This window comes from Polistes dominula, unplaced genomic scaffold (genome assembly GCF_049000335.1).
Source record: "Polistes dominula isolate Pdom_NZ unplaced genomic scaffold, Pdom_raw_medaka contig_75, whole genome shotgun sequence".
NCBI lineage: Eukaryota > Metazoa > Arthropoda > Insecta > Hymenoptera > Vespidae > Polistes > Polistes dominula.
In genome coordinates, this window is record NW_028301003.1 from 1,172,337 (window position 1) to 1,188,953 (window position 16,617).

The window sequence follows — 16,617 nt, forward strand, 5'->3', positions numbered from 1 at the left end:
GCATGTAATAAATGTCTTACATGCATTGCTTCGTAATTAGTATATTTAATCGCGATTAATTTAGATATTATAAATAAATGAGCAAGAAGACAAACCCCTTTCGCGAACGGATAGACTCTGGCAATTAAGTGGCGGCTATAAAAAGCCCAGTTCTTCAATGAGAACAGCCAACTTAATCAAAGGAGTCGTCCGAGGTTTTTGAATTATTTTCAATTTTTAATATCTAATATCTTTTTTTTTTTTGAAAGTCTTAAAGACTTGTAGAGTCATAGTCCGCTTAGATTTATTTGAGAATATTTAAATGTATTAATCAATTTTTTAGATTAGGATTTTCAGCAACTAATATACTAATACCCCCTTTTCTCCCCCCTATGCACGCTTCGTTCTCATCTATGCGTGTTACCCAGGTGTTACACGTATGGGTGAGAAAAAGATTGCATGGGTTATTAGTTTTTAAGTTTTCCTTTGGCGGCTGTCATTGTGCTAGTGATTGCACGGTGTACAGTGCACCTGTGTGTGCGTAGTAGGTGGTGCATTGTACATCGTTCGGGATACGTGTAATTCCGCGTATTTTTGAAAAAGTTATTAAAATTAAAATAACTTGTAGAGTCACGCGTGCGATACGAATTTTATTTTTTTTTTTAATAATCGTTTTGCATAGTAGAGTCACCCACATTTATTTGTGGAAACATACACGTATATAACTAGTATGCACATATACTAGTGTATACTTGTATTTTTGCAGTAGTTTTATTTGCAATAATCACTAGCCTTGACAGACGATTACAGCAACTGGTACGTAACCTATTAGCATGTAAGTTTAGAAATACGCGGTTGAACTAGGGTGACGGAGGTGCCCCGGGGCATGCTCTCTAGTGTAGGCTTTTGCACCCTGGTGGAGTGTGTGAGAACCGGGGAGTGAATGGGTGGGTATGCATGTGTTTTTTACTGAGTGACTGTGAAACTTTAATTTTAAGTATGTAGGACCCCGGAAAAGCACATGGTACGCTTGCACTTCGACAGTGCAAGTCCCTTCTCCGGGTTTTTATATAGAATTGTCACAAAATTTTATCTTTTTATTTCTAACATGCTTACTTAGTAAATTTATTTTGTGACAATTCTATCATTTTTAATATGTATCATGATTCAAAGGTATTTGCAACCGTTTGAAAGATTTATTTTTACTTCGATTCTATCTCGAACGAGATATAATCGAAATTAAATTCGCAAAATCTTTGATGAATTTGATACTTAGTTTTAAGTATAACAGGTTTAACACTTCGCACTATCGCGATTTAGTCTTTGAAATGTTTCATATAATTCAATCTAAATTAAATAAAAATATTGCAAAGGAGCGCATTGCATTTTTAGTATTATTTTTATTTCAATTCGTTTTTATTATAAGATAGTAACAGTGCGAAGTGTCATGGATTAGCTTAATTAACTGCTCGGACATTCGATTAAATGTGCTCGTGTAACATGTGCACAGTCGATGAACTCAAAGTTCATTGATTGTCCACGAGCTAGGATAGTTAACGGTAAACGCGAATTTATTTTGTAATAATTATTTAACAGAGTTATTATACAACGAACATCGGAATTATTTTGCAAAATGGTATGTATGATAGAAAAATAAATGAAATGATTTCATAGGTATTGTAATATGAAATGTATTTCATTTATATTAATGTTATAAGCAGTTGAGAGTAATTGGGTGAAAATGTCTTGAAGTCGTTTCTAAATTGTAGGACCATAACTTGGCATGTTACAACGATATGGTATTAGAATAGAATCGATATTTTACATAGTTAATAATATTCCTTTCGACGAAGAGATATCTCTCGATCAAAAGGTAATAATTATTTTCAATGTAAAAAAAGCTCAGGATGTTTTACTAATCACATTTTTATTTTCAGGGTTGTGTTAGGGTTGGTTAGGTCGGGTTTCTTTTTTCATTTTATAATTTAGAATCAGGGACGATTCTGATTCTATATCATTGATCGTTGTAACATGCTAAATTATGAGAATACATTTGGGAATGATTGACGTTTTTGGTCAATGATTCTTTTCATGCTCGCACGTAGGGAATGTCCGACAGTAGGCATCAAGAAAGAAGTGGCAAAATGCCGAAGAGGCCCCCACTTAATTGTGGCTCAAGAGGGCAACTATGGACTCAATGAGTTATTTGCAAATTCAACAGCATGGTTGAATTTTTGCAAATAGCTCGTTGGTCATTTGATATATTGATTGTTTTATTATTTTGCTCGTCAATAATTTATAGTGGTTTTTTAAGAATGGAAGTAATTAATATAGTTTTCTTTCTGTTATAGGGGAACATCGTTGGAATTACCACCACCAACTATCAGAGATTTTTATTGCCAAAAATAAATCGAGTATTTGATAAATTTGATTTCATAGAGTACAATCCCATCTAGAATTCCCCCTCACTTTAATATCATATCATTTTTTCATTTCCAATTATCCCACACCTTTCTTCATTCTTCATTTTATTCATAGAAACTAATTATTTTATAATATTTTTTAATATATCTTTTTTTCTAGGGATAAGAAACTTAATTTTTATTTTATTTTATTTCAGAATATGATTAATTCAATGCACTTGTAAGTGCATCGGGTTTTTCATCGGGAACTTTCCCTTCGATGCATTCATTGCATCTTTTCAGACCTCCAATATAATCTTTTCTGTTTCTTTTTCAGGCTCGTTTTGAGTTTCTTTTTTCAGTGGGTAGCGGGTAGATCTTTCTTTGGTTTCTTCATAAAGAAAGGTCTACTTCAGGGATGCGACCCTGCCCTACGCGAGCCATGATTTTCTCCTACCTCCAATAATTGGGAGAAAATTATGTCCTTACCTTGAATTTCACCCCACCAACCATCACTCCTTCCTTACTTTTTTATTTTTCTTTTTGTTTTAGGTTTCTTCTTGTTCTAGGTTTCTTACAATAATGGAGTATTCATGAGGAGAGGAATATGGACCTAAAGAAGGACTGAGTTATGCTAAACAGATTGTTGTATTTTAATTTATTTATTACTTTTTTTATTCACAGGATGAATTATAAAGACGATGCAATATTACATCCAAGAATAATAGGAAGCAGATAATAAGAGGACTATAATTATAGTAAAGGGTAATATAAAATAATTACTTGCAAAAATATTTAAAGTATTTTCATTCTTTTCATTTTATTCTTTCTAGTATCATCCTATATGTATGATAGTTATTTTTAATGTATCTTCTTTTATTTTTTACAGGTATTATCTAATATCTTTTTTTTTCTACAGGTACCATCTAATATTATATATATTTATTTTTATTATAATATATTCTTTATAGATATAAAATATTCGTAACTAGTAATTTTCTTATGTGCATATATTGAAATTATTCTAGAGTATGTTACTTTTAGGTAACATCCATGATTTTATTAAATTTCTTTTTAGGTTATACACTCCTTGTTTATCATTTTGTATTTTTTGATATTTAAAAAATAATAAAAATAATTGTAAAGATTTTTTATGGTGGTACTCTTATGGAGGGGCCTAAGAGTTAGGTTAATTCCTTTGAATTATATTCGGATGTGAGCATCTTTAGGATGCACATCCCTCGTGGGTCTTCAGAAGCGGTTACCTCCACGTGGTTAGACCCGGGCAATGGTATTTTACTTTCAATGTAATGTTTAACATATTTTTATATGTTTTACATTCTATTGCAAGTAAAATCCAGCCAAAGACCGCTTAAACCATAAACATTATAATTGTAATTAGTTTCTTTGAATTTTCTAATGAACATATTTTTATTCCTTTCCTTGTCTCCTTTTATCCATTTTATCTCCAGAAACTAATTACCTTATAATGTTTTTTAATAACTTTTATATTCTTACAGACATTACACCGAACAAACAAGAAATCTTTTATTGTAATATTTATTTTATTTAATTTCAGAATTAAATTATTTTTGTTATGATGCATATTTTATTTTTTAATGCAGGTTTCTACTATCTCACAATATGTCGATTTCAAACAAGTCTGCAATTGAAAGGAAATATCATACCTTTCTAAAGATAATTTTTTTGCAGAGAACAACGGCTCAGTCTTTAAGTGTATTTCGAAGACGAAGGTACTTCGAGAATATATTTCGCTCTTTTAAACAATAATTGATACTATCGATTAATTAACAATTATTTCAATATTCTTATACACTCTACTTACATTACCAATAATTTAACACTTGGAATCTCATTACTGCGCATGAACAATAAAATAATTACGTTAGAATGAAAAGGATGTTAAAATTCAGACGTTATAATCTTGAATTTTTTTATTAGAATTATAATTAACGTTGGACACATACTTAACATAAAAACATGTCACATAAACAACTTTCTAATTAATGTTTTGTTTTAGAGAACAACAGCTCAGTCTATTAGTGCATTTCGAAGAGGAAGGTACTCCGAAAATATATTCCGTATTCTTAAACAATAATCGATACTTCTATCGATTAATTAACAATTATTTTAATATTCTAATGCACTTTATCTATATTACAGCATTATTTTACACTCGAAGTCATCACTGCTCATGAACAATAAATTAATTACATTAGAATGAAAAGAATGTTCAAATCGGAACGTTATATTAATAATTTTTCTTTATTAGAATTATTATAACCGTTGCACACATGCCCCAACATAAAGAAACAGTCATATAAACAACTTTCTAGTTAATGTTTTGTTTTAGAGAACAACGGCTCAGTTTATAAGTGAATTTCGAAGAGGAAGGTACTCCGAAAATATATTCCGTACTTTTAAACAATATTCGATACTTCTATCCATTAATTAACAATTATTTCATTATTTTAATATACTTTAATTATTTTTAAGATTGTTTCAACGCATATACATTGGTTTAAACGTTACATACACATTAACGTACTTTGAATAGAAAATAATTATAAAATAAATTTATTTTTTCAGTTTATCAGATGACTGTCTTTAACTTGATTGCGTTTCTGAATCGGAAGGTAATATAAAATTCTCCAATTACTTAGATAGCAAATAAAATTGTATTAATATTCATTAAAATTTCTGTTTTAGAAGCGGTTTAATGGGTAGCGGGTAAATTTTTTGTTCGTAAAGGGTGGTACCATTTACAAATAAAGAATTTACTTCAGGCATGCGACCCTGCCCACGCGAGCCATGATTCTATCTTACTCCCAAGGATAGAATCATGTTCATTTAACTTTTAAGCTGGAACTACCGTCTTTTTTTTTTTTTTTCTTTTTGATATGCATCCATAGATATGCATTTAGCATGGGAAACTGAAGCTTCATTGTAAGGGAAAACATCTTCCGCTAATTGTTAGACGGACCCAAGGATTCTTTTCCGTAAGTTCGCAATAGTATACGGTGTTGGACTGAACATTTAGTGTAGGTTTCTCCTAAATTTAGAGTCAGTGGACTAGTCCAATCGGGGGGAAACCACTTAAAAAAAAATCGTGAAAAGTTCCGCTCTAAAAGTTATACCTATCCCCCTTCTCTCCTATCCCTTTAATTTTTTAACTCTTTTTTATCCCTTTGTTTTTTGTTGCAGATTGGACTATGTTAAGTAAACGACCAAAGGTGGACCAAAAGAGGATCATAAAGGAACAAGAAGTGGACTTGGTAATGTAGGATAGTATAAAATAATTATTTGTATAAATAAAATGAACATTTGTATCTTTATAAAATTCTCTTTGTAGTATCGCACATGTGTGCAATCATTATTTTTAATGTATTTTCTTTATTTATAGGTTCCATGTAACAACTCATAATTGTATACTCTTTTTAATTAATATACTTTATTTTATATAGATTGAAAATTATGTATGTTACGTATATATAGATTGTATTTCTATAATTTGAAGTTATTCTAGGGTGTGTTAGTTTTAAGTATCATCGATAATTCTATTGAATTTCTTTTCAAATTACATTCCTTGTTTATCATTTTTTTTTTTTTTAGTATTGAAATTTTTCTCTGGTATTTTTAATAATAATTTTTACGATTTTTCGGATGGTTCTCTTATGGTGGGGCCTAAGAGTTAGATTCATTCCTTTGAATTGTATTCGGATGTGAGCATCTTTAGGATGCACATCCCTCCTGGGTCTTCAGAAGCGGTTACCTCCTCGTGGTTAGACCTGGGCAATGGATATTACTTTCCATGTAATGTTTAACATATTTTTATATGTTTTACATTCCATTGCAAGTAAAATCCAGCCAAAGACCGCTTACCATAAACATTATAATTGTAATTAGTTTCTTTGAATTTTCCAATGAACATATTTTTATTCCTTTCCTTGTCTCCTTTTATCCATTTCATCTCCAGAAACTAATTACCTTATAATGTTTTTTAATAACTTTTATATTTTTACAGACATTACACCGATAAAACAAGAAATCTTTTATTGTAATATTTATTTTATTTTATTTCAGAATAAAATTATTTTTGTTATAATGGATATTTTATTTTTTAATGCAGGTTTCTACTATCTCACAATATGTCGATTTCAAACAAGTCTGCAATTGAAAGGAAATATCATACCTTTCTAAAGATAATTTTTTTGCAGAGAACAACGGCTCAGTCTTTAAGTGTATTTCGAAGACGAAGGTACTTCGAGAATATATTTCGCTCTTTTAAACAATAATCGATACTTCTATCGATTAATTAATTAATATTTTAATATTCTAATACACTTTTCTTTTATTACAGCATAATTTAACACTCCAAGTCATCACTGCTCATGAACAATAAAATACTTACTTACGAATAAATAAAATAATAAAATCTGTACGTTATAATATTGAATTTTCTTTATTAGAATTATTATTTCCGTTGCACACATGTTCAACATAAAGGAACAGTCATATAAACAACTTTCTAATTAATGTTTTGTTTTAGAGAACAACGGCTCAGTTTATAAGTGAATTTCGAAGAAGAAGGTACTCCGAAAATATATTCCGTAATTTTCAACAATAATCGACACTTCTATCGATTAATTAATTATTATTTTAATATTCTAATACACTCCTCTTATATGACAGCATAATTTAACACTCGAAGTCATCACTGCTCATGAACAATTAATTAATTATATTAGAATGAAAAGAATGTTCAAATCTGAACGTTATAATATTGAATTTTCTTTATTAGAATTTTAATTACCGTTGCACACATGTTCAACATAAAGAAACAGTCATATAAACAACTTTCTAATTAATGTTTTGTTTTAGAGAACAACAGCTCAGTCTATTAGTGCATTTCGAAGAGGAAGTTACTCCGAAAATATATTCCGTACTTTTAAATAATAATCGATACTTCTATCGATTATTTAACAATTATTTCATTATTTTAATATACTTTAATTATTTTTAAGATTGTTTCAACGCATATACATTGGTTTAATTGTTACATACACATTAACTTACTGTGAATAGAAAATAATTTTAATATAAATTAATTTTTTCAGTTTATCAGATAACTGTCTTCAACTTGATTGCGTTCCTAGATCGGAAGGTAATATAATATACTACAATTACTTACATTGCAAATAAAATTGTATTAATATTGATTAAAAATTTCTGTTTCAGAAGTGGTTTAATGGGTAGCGGGTAAATTTTTTGTTCGTAAAAGGTGGTACCATTTACAAATAAAGAATTTACTTCAGGGATGCGACCCTGCCCACGCGAGCCATGATTCTATCTTACTCCCAAGGATACAATCATGTTCATTTCACTTTTAAGCTGGAACTACCGTCTTTTTTTCTTTTTTCTTTTTTGGCTTTTTGATATGCATAGATAGATATGCATTTAGCATGGGAAACTGAAGCTTCATTGTAAGGGAAAACATCTTCCGCTAATTGTTAGACGGACCCAAGGATTCTTTTCCGTAAGTTCGCAATAGTATACGGTGTTGGACTGAACATTTAGTGTAGGTTTCTCCTAAATTTAGAGTCAGTGGACTAGTCCAATCGGGGGGAAACCACTTAAAAAAAAAATCGTGAAAAGTTCCGCTTTAAAAGTTACACCCATCCTCCCTTTTTTCCTATCCCTTTTATTTTTTAACTCTTTTTTATCCCTTTGTTTTCTGTTGCAGATTGGACTATGGTAAGGAAACGACCACAGGTGGACCAAAGGAGGACCATAAAGGAACAAGAAGTGGACTTGGTAATGTAGGATAGGATAAAATAATTATTTGTATAAATAAAATGAAAATGTGTATCTTTATATTATTCTCCTTTTAGCATCGAACGTGTTTGATAATTATTTTTAATGTATTTTCTTTATTTATAGTTTCTTTTATGGAGATTGAAAATTATGTATATAAATGTATATAGATTGTATTTCTATAAGTTGAAGTTATTCTAGGGTGTGTTAGTTTTAAGTATCATCGATGATTTTATTGAATTTCTTTTCAGGTTACACTCCTTATTTATCATTTTGTATTTTTTGGTATTGAAATTTTTCTCTTGTATTTTCGATAATAATTTTAACGATTTTTCGGATGGTACTCTTATGGTGGGGCCTAAGAGTTAGGTTCATTCCTTTGAATTATATTCGGATGGTGACATCTTTAGGATGCACATCCCTCTTGGGTCTTCAGAAGCGGTTACCTCCTCGTGGTTAGACCTGGGCAATGGATATTACTTTCCATGTAATGTTTAACATATTTTTATATGATACACATTCCATGGCAAGTGAAATCTAGCTAAAGACCGCTTATCATTAATATTATAATAATAATTGGTTTCTTTCATTTTCCTAATTAATATCATATTCACATTCCTCTCATTACTTTCCCTTAAATATTCCCTTCATATTATATTTTACATAATAATACTCGATTTATTTTGTTGTAAATTTAATCATGTAAATTCTTTCAGTCGATTTTTTTGACGTGTAGTGCGGTCGGTTTAAACACGTCTTGGTCGCGATCGCGTTCGCGTTCGCGTTTGTAATAAAAAACTTTATTATAGTTTTTTATTTTCGTTACAAATCTACTAGTCAACGTCATCTTAAGGGTAGGAGACCCATCGGGCATTCATCACTGAAGACTACAAGTAAGTATAAATTTTCTATCAAACATTTTGATGATCATTTTAATGATCATTTTAATGTGTCTTTTATATTATGACGATGATATTAATAGTTCTTTTTCATTTTTCTGTTTCAGACTACCATTGCAATCGTGCGTGTTGGCAATGAAGGGATCGTTTGTTTGCATCGTTCAACAAAATCGCGAATTAGAGTCAGTGTTTGTTCGCCGTATGTAAAAATTTCGGTTTTGTTCGGGTAAAGAAATTCCGATAGTTTCTTTTATTCGATTGAAACGCGCGCGCATCGTCATCCAAAATTTTTTGACTGCGTGCAATGCAGTTAATAAAAATTAGAGTCAGTGTTTGTTCGAATAATTAAAGTAAAATTAAATCGCGAAGTAGAGTCAGTGCCGTGTTCGCGATAAGAAACACGTAGAAGTTTCTCCGTCGTTTGAACCGTCTACAGCATCGTCATCTTTAAAGGTGGGATACCTGTCGGGCATCATCTAAAAAGATGAAAAGGTAAGTTAACTTTTCTATTAAACATTTCATTAATAACTTTATATGATTTTTGAAATAATAACAATGATTCTAATCGTTTTGTTTTACTTTTTCTGTTCACAGGTAAGACGTGTTAGTGTTTGATGTTTCAACTGTCCGGTATACAGTTGTAAAAGTAGAGTCAGTGTTTGTTCGAATAATTAAAATCAAATTTTTATCGCGAAATAGAGTCATTGTTTGTTCTTTTATATTATATTATTTTTATATCACGGATTTAGAATCATCTATAACTGCGAGCAATGCAGTTAATTACAATAGCGTATTTGTTCGTTTAAAGTTGTTTTTTTTTTTTATTTATAACAGTCGTACAGACTGTTCGCGAAAGTAGAGTCAGTGAAGTGAAGACCGGGAGTGAAATTTTCGTGTGTTTGCATTTGACTGCGTGCAATGCAGTTTTTTTAAAAGTAGAGTAAGTGTTTGTTCGATTAATTAAAAAGTACAATTTTGATCGCGAAGTAGAGTCAGTGACCGGGCGGGCGTAAATTAAATTCAAATAATACGCGTATGTAGAGTCAGTGTTGTTCGTCGTATCAGACAAATTTCGGTTTCGCGATAAGAAACTCATCTATAGTTTCTTATATTCGTTTATCGCGTTATTAGAATCACGCGAGTGAGTGAGTGAGTGCAAGGAAAAGTGCATCAAGGAATTATCCGATGGACCTGGTGGACGAGGGATGCAGCTGGGACCATTTTCTACGAAGTAGGAGTGTTTTGGAGCCATCGCAGAACTTCTTAAACCGCGAGTTTTTATTTAAAGTCCCTCCGGTGCTCAATCATGCCGAGGATGAAAGGTCCGAATCGGCACGAGCTACTGGTTGTAATTTTTACAAGAAAAATTATTGACGAGCACATGAGTTTATTCCAAAAATGGATTATTCCTTTTTTGGAATGGCTCATGAAACTGTATATTTCATTGTATGTATGTTTTATTAGTTTAGGATAGGTCTTCTTGCTCTTCGGTTAAATTCACTTAATTAACAGTGCAAATTAATTAATGTACTTTTATTTTTTATTACGTATTTGATTCGCGTTTTAGTAGTGGTGAAATCGAGTATTAATTTACTCGATTTCGTACCAATAAAGCATGTAATAAATGTCTTACATGCATTGCTTCGTATTTAGTTTATTTATTCGCGATTAATTTCGATATTATAAATAAATGAGCAAGAAGACAAACTACTTTCGCGAACGGATAGACTCTGGCAATTAAGTGGTGGCTAAAAAAGCCCAGTTCTTCAATGAGAACAGCCAACTTAATCAAAGGAGTCGTCCGAGGTTTTTGAATTATTTTCAATTTTTAATATCTAATATCTTTTTTTTTTTTGAAAGTCTTAAAGACTTGTAGAGTCATAGTCCGCTTAGATTTATTTGAGAATATTTAAATGTATTAATCAATTTTTTAGATTAGGATTTTCAGCAACTAATATACTAATACCCCCTTTTCTCCCCCCTATGCACGCTTCGTTCTCATCTATGCGTGTTACCCAGGTGTTACACGTATGGGTGAGAAAAAGATTGCATGGGTTATTAGTTTTTAAGTTTTCCTTTGGCGGCTGTCATTGTGCTAGTGATTGCACGGTGTACAGTGCACCTGTGTGTGCGTAGTAGGTGGTGCATTGTACATCGTTCGGGATACGTGTAATTCCGCGTATTTTTGAAAAAGTTATTAAAATAAAAATAACTTGTAAAGTCACGCGTGCGTACGAATTTTATTTTATTTTTTTTTTTTTTAATAATCGTTTTGCATAGTAGAGTCACCCACATTTATTTGTGGAAACATACACGTATATAACTAGTATGCACATATACTAGTGTATACTTGTATTTTTGCAGTAGTTTTATTTGCAATAATCACTAGCCTTGGCAGACGATTACAGCAACTGGTACGTAACCTATTAGCATGTAAGTTTAAAAATACGCGGTTGAACTAGGGTGACGGAGGTGCCCCGGGGCATGCTCTCTAGTGTAGGCTTTTGCACCCTGGTGGAGTGTGTGAGAACCGTGGAGTGAATGGGTGGGTATGCATGTGTTTTTTTTATTTGAGTGAATGTGAAACTTTAATTTTAAGTATGTAGGACCCCGGAAAAGCACATGGTACACTTGCACTTTAATAGTGCAAGTCCCATCTCCGGGTTTTTTTATATAGAATTGTCACAAAATTTGATCGTTTTATTCTATCATGCTTACTTAGTAAATTTATTTTGTGACAATTCTATCATTTTCAATATGTATCATGATTCAAAGGTATTTGCAACCATTTGAGAGATTTATTTTCACTTCGATTCTATCTCGAACGAGATATAATCGAAATTAAATTCGCAAAATCTTTGATGAATTTGATACTTAGTTTTAAGAATAACAGGTTTAACACTTCGCACTATCGCGATTTAGTCTTTGAAATGTTTCATATAATTCAATCTAAATTAAATAAAAATATTGCAAAGGAATGCATTGCATTTTAGTATTATTTTTATTCTAATTCGTTTTTATTATAAGATAGTAATAGTGCGAAGTGTCATGGATTAGCTCAATTAACTGCTCGGACATTCGATTAAATGTGCTCGTGTAACATGTGCACAGTCGGTGAACTCTAAGTTCATTGATTGTCCACGAGCTAGGATAGCTAACGGTAAACGCGAATTTATTTTGTAATAATTATTTAACAGAGTAATAATGAACATCGGAATTATTTTGCAAAATGGTATGTATGATAGAAAAATAAATGAAATTATTTCATAGGTATTGTAATATGAAATGTATTTCATTTATATTAGTGTTATAAGCAGTTGAGAGTAATTGGGTGAAAATGTCTTGAAGTCGTTTCTAAATTGTAGGACCATAATTTGGCATGTTACAACGATATGGTATTAGAATAGAATCGATATTTTACATAGTTAATAATATTTTTTTTCGACGAAGAGATATCTCTCGATCAAAAGGTAATAATTATTTTCAATGTAAAAAGAGTTCAGGATGTTTTACTAATCACATTTTTATTTTCAGGGTTGTGTTAGGGTTGGTTAGGTCGGGTTTTTTAATCATTTTATAATTTAGAATCAGGGACGATTCTAGTTCTATATCATTGATCATTGTAACATGCTAAATTATGAGAATACTTTTTGGGAACGATTGACGTTTTTGGTCAATGATTCTTTTCATGCTCGCACGTAGGGAATGTCCGACAGTAGGCATCAAGAAAGAAGTGGCAAAATGCCGAAGAGGCCCCCACTTAATTGTGGCTCAAGAGGGCAACTATGGACTCAATGAGTTATTTGCAAATTCAACAGCATGGTTGAATTCTTGCGAATAGCTCGTTGGTCATTTGATATTTTGATTGTTTTATTATTTTGCTCGTCAATAATTTATAGTGGTTTTTTAAGAATGGAAGTAATTAATATAGTTTTCTTTCTGTTATAGGGGAACATCGTTGGAATTACCACCACCAACTATCAGAGATTTTTATTGCCAAAAATAAATCGAGTATTTGATAAATTTGATTTCATAGAGTACAATCCCATCTAGAATTCCCCCTCACTTTAATATCATATCATTTTTTCATTTCCAATTACCCCACACCTTTGTTCATTCTTCATTTTATTCATAGAAACTAATTATTTTATAATATTTTTTAATATATCTTTTTTTCTAGGTAGAAGAAACTTAACTTTCATTTTATTTTGTTTCAGAATATATAATAATTCTAATGCACTTGTAAGTGCATCGTGTTTTTCATCGGGAACTTTCCATTCGATGCATTCATTGCATCTTTTCAGACCTCCAAAATAATCTTTTCTTTTTCTTTTTCAGGCTCGTTTTGAGTTTCTTTTTTCAGTGGGTAGCGGGTAGATCTTTCTTTGGTTTCTTCACAAAGAAAGGTCTACTTCAGGGATGCGACCCTGCCCTACGCGAGCCATGATTTTCTCCTACCTCCAATAATTGGGAGAAAATTATGTCCTTACCTTGAATTTCACCCCATTAACCATCACTCCTTCCCTACTTTTTTATTTTTCTTTTTGTTTTAGGTTTCTTATAATAATGGAATATTCATGAGGAGAGGAATACGGACCTAAAGAAGGACTGAGTTATGCTAAACAGGTTGTTGTATTTTAATTTATTTATTACTTTTTTTATTCACAGGATGAATTATAAAGACGATGCAATATTACATCCAAGAATAATAGGAAGCAGATAATAAGAGGACTATAATTATAGTAAAGGGTAATATAAAATAATTACTTGCAAAAATAATTAAAGTATTTTCATTCTTTTTATTTTATTCTTTCTAGAATCATCCTATATGTATGATAGTTATTTTTAATGTATCTTCTTTTATTTTTTACAGGTATTATCTAATATCTTTTTTTTCTACAGGTACCATCTAATATTATATATATTTATTTTTATTATAATATATTCTTTATAGATATAAAATATTCGTAACTAGTAATTTTCTTCTGTGCATATATTGAAATTATTCTAGAGTATGTTACTTTTAGGTAACATCCATGATTTTATTAAATTTCTTTTTAGGTTATACACTCCTTGTTTATCATTTTGTATTTTTTGATATTTAAAAAATAATAAAAATAATTGTAAAGATTTTTTATGGTGGTACTCTTATGGAGGGGCCTAAGAGTTAGGTAAATTCCTTTGAATTATATTCGGATGTGAGCATCTTTAGGATGCACATCCCTCGTGGGTCTTCAGAAGCGGTTACCTCCACGTGGTTAGACCCGGGCAATGGTATTTTACTTTCAATGTAATGTTTAACATATTTTTATATGTTTTACATTCTATTGCAAGTAAAATCCAGCCAAAGACCGCTTAAACCATAAACATTATAATTGTAATTAGTTTCTTTGAGAATTTTCCAATGAACATATTTTTATTTCTTTCCTTGTCTCCTTTTATCCATTTCATCTCCAGAAACTAATTACATTATAATGTTTTTTAATAACTTTTATATTTTTACAGACATTACACCGATAAAACAAGAAATCTTTTATTGTAATATTTATTTTATTTAATTTCAGAATTAAATTATTTTTGTTATAATGGATATTTTATTTTTTAATGCAGGTTTCTACTATCTCACAATATGTCGATTTCAAACAAGTCTGCAATTGAAAGGAAATATCATACCTTTCTAAAGATAATTTTTTTGCAGAGAACAACGGCTCAGTCTTTAAGTGTATTTCGAAGACGAAGGTACTTCGAGAATATATTTCGCTCTTTTAAACAATAATTGATACTTCTATCGATTATATAACAATTATTTTAATATTCTTATACACTCTACTTACATTAACCATAATTTAACACTTGGAATCTCATTACTGCGCATGAACAATAAAATAATTACGTTAGAATGAAAAGGATGTTAAAATTCAGACGTTATAATCTTGAATTTTCTTTATTAGAATTATAATTAACGTTGGACACATACTTAACATAAAAACATGTCATATAAACAACTTTCTAATTAATGTTTTGTTTTAGAGAACAACAGCTCAGTCTATTAGTGCATTTCGAAGAGGAAGGTACTCCGAAAATATATTCCGTACTTTTCAACAATAATCGATACTTCTATCGATTAATTAATTAATATTTTAATATTCTAATGCACCCTTCTTATATTACAGCATAATTTAACACTCGAAGTCATCACTGCTCATGAACAATACATTAATCATATTAGAATAAATAAAATAATAAAATCTGTACGTTATAATATTAAATTTTCTTTATTAGAATTATAATTACGGTTGCAGACATAATCAACATAAGAAAAATCATAAACAACTTTCTAATCAAAGTTTTGTTTTAGAGAACAATGGGTCAGTATATAAGTGAATTTCGAAGAAGAAGGTACTCCGAAAATATATTCCGTACTTTTAAACAATAATCGATACTTCTATCCATTAATTAACAATAATTTTAATATTCTAATACACATTATTTATTTTTCAGATAGTTTCAACGCATATACATTGGTTTAAACGTTACATACACATTAACGTACTTTGAATAGAAAATAATTATAAAATAAATTTTTTTTTCAGTTTATCAAATGACTGTCTTTAACTTGATTGCGTTCGTGGATCGGAAGGTAATATAAAATGCTCCAATTACTTAGATAGCAAATGAAATTGTATTAATATTCATTAAAATTTCTGTTTCAGAAGCGGTTTAATGGGTAGCGGGTAAATTTTTTGTTCGTAAAGGGTGGTACCATTTACAAATAAAGAATTTACTTCAGGCATGCGACCCTGCCCACGCGAGCCATGATTCTATCTTACTCCCAAGGATAGAATCATGTTCATTTCACTTTTAAGCTGGAACTACCGTCTTTTTTTCTTTTTTTTTTCTTTTTTGGCTTTTTTGGCTTTTTCGGCTTTTTGATATGCATTGATAGATATGCATTTAGCATGGGAAACTGAAGCTTCATTGTAAGGGAAAACATCTTCCGCTAATTGTTAGACGGACCCAAGGATTCTTTTCCGTAAGTTCGCAATAGTATACGGTGTTGGACTGAACATTTAGTGTAGGTTTCTCCTAAATTTAGAGTCAGTGGACTAGTCCAATCGGGGGGAAACCACTTAAAAAAAAAATCGTGAAAAGTTCCGCTTTAAAAGTTATACCCATCCCCCCTTTTCTCCTATCCCTTTTATTTTTTAACTCTTTTTTATCCCTTTGTTTTCTGTTGCAGGTTGGACTATGGTGAAGAGACGACGACAGGTGGACCAAAGGTGGACCAAAGGTGGACCAAAGGTGGACCAAAGGTGGACCAAAGGTGGACCAAAGGAGGACCATAAAGGAACAAGAATTGGACTTGGTAATGTAGGATAGTATAAAATAATTATTTGTATAAATAAAATGAAAATTTGTATCTTTGTATTATTCTCTTTGTAGCATCGCACATGTGTAATAATTATTTGTAATGTATTTTTTTTATTTATAGGTTCCATGCA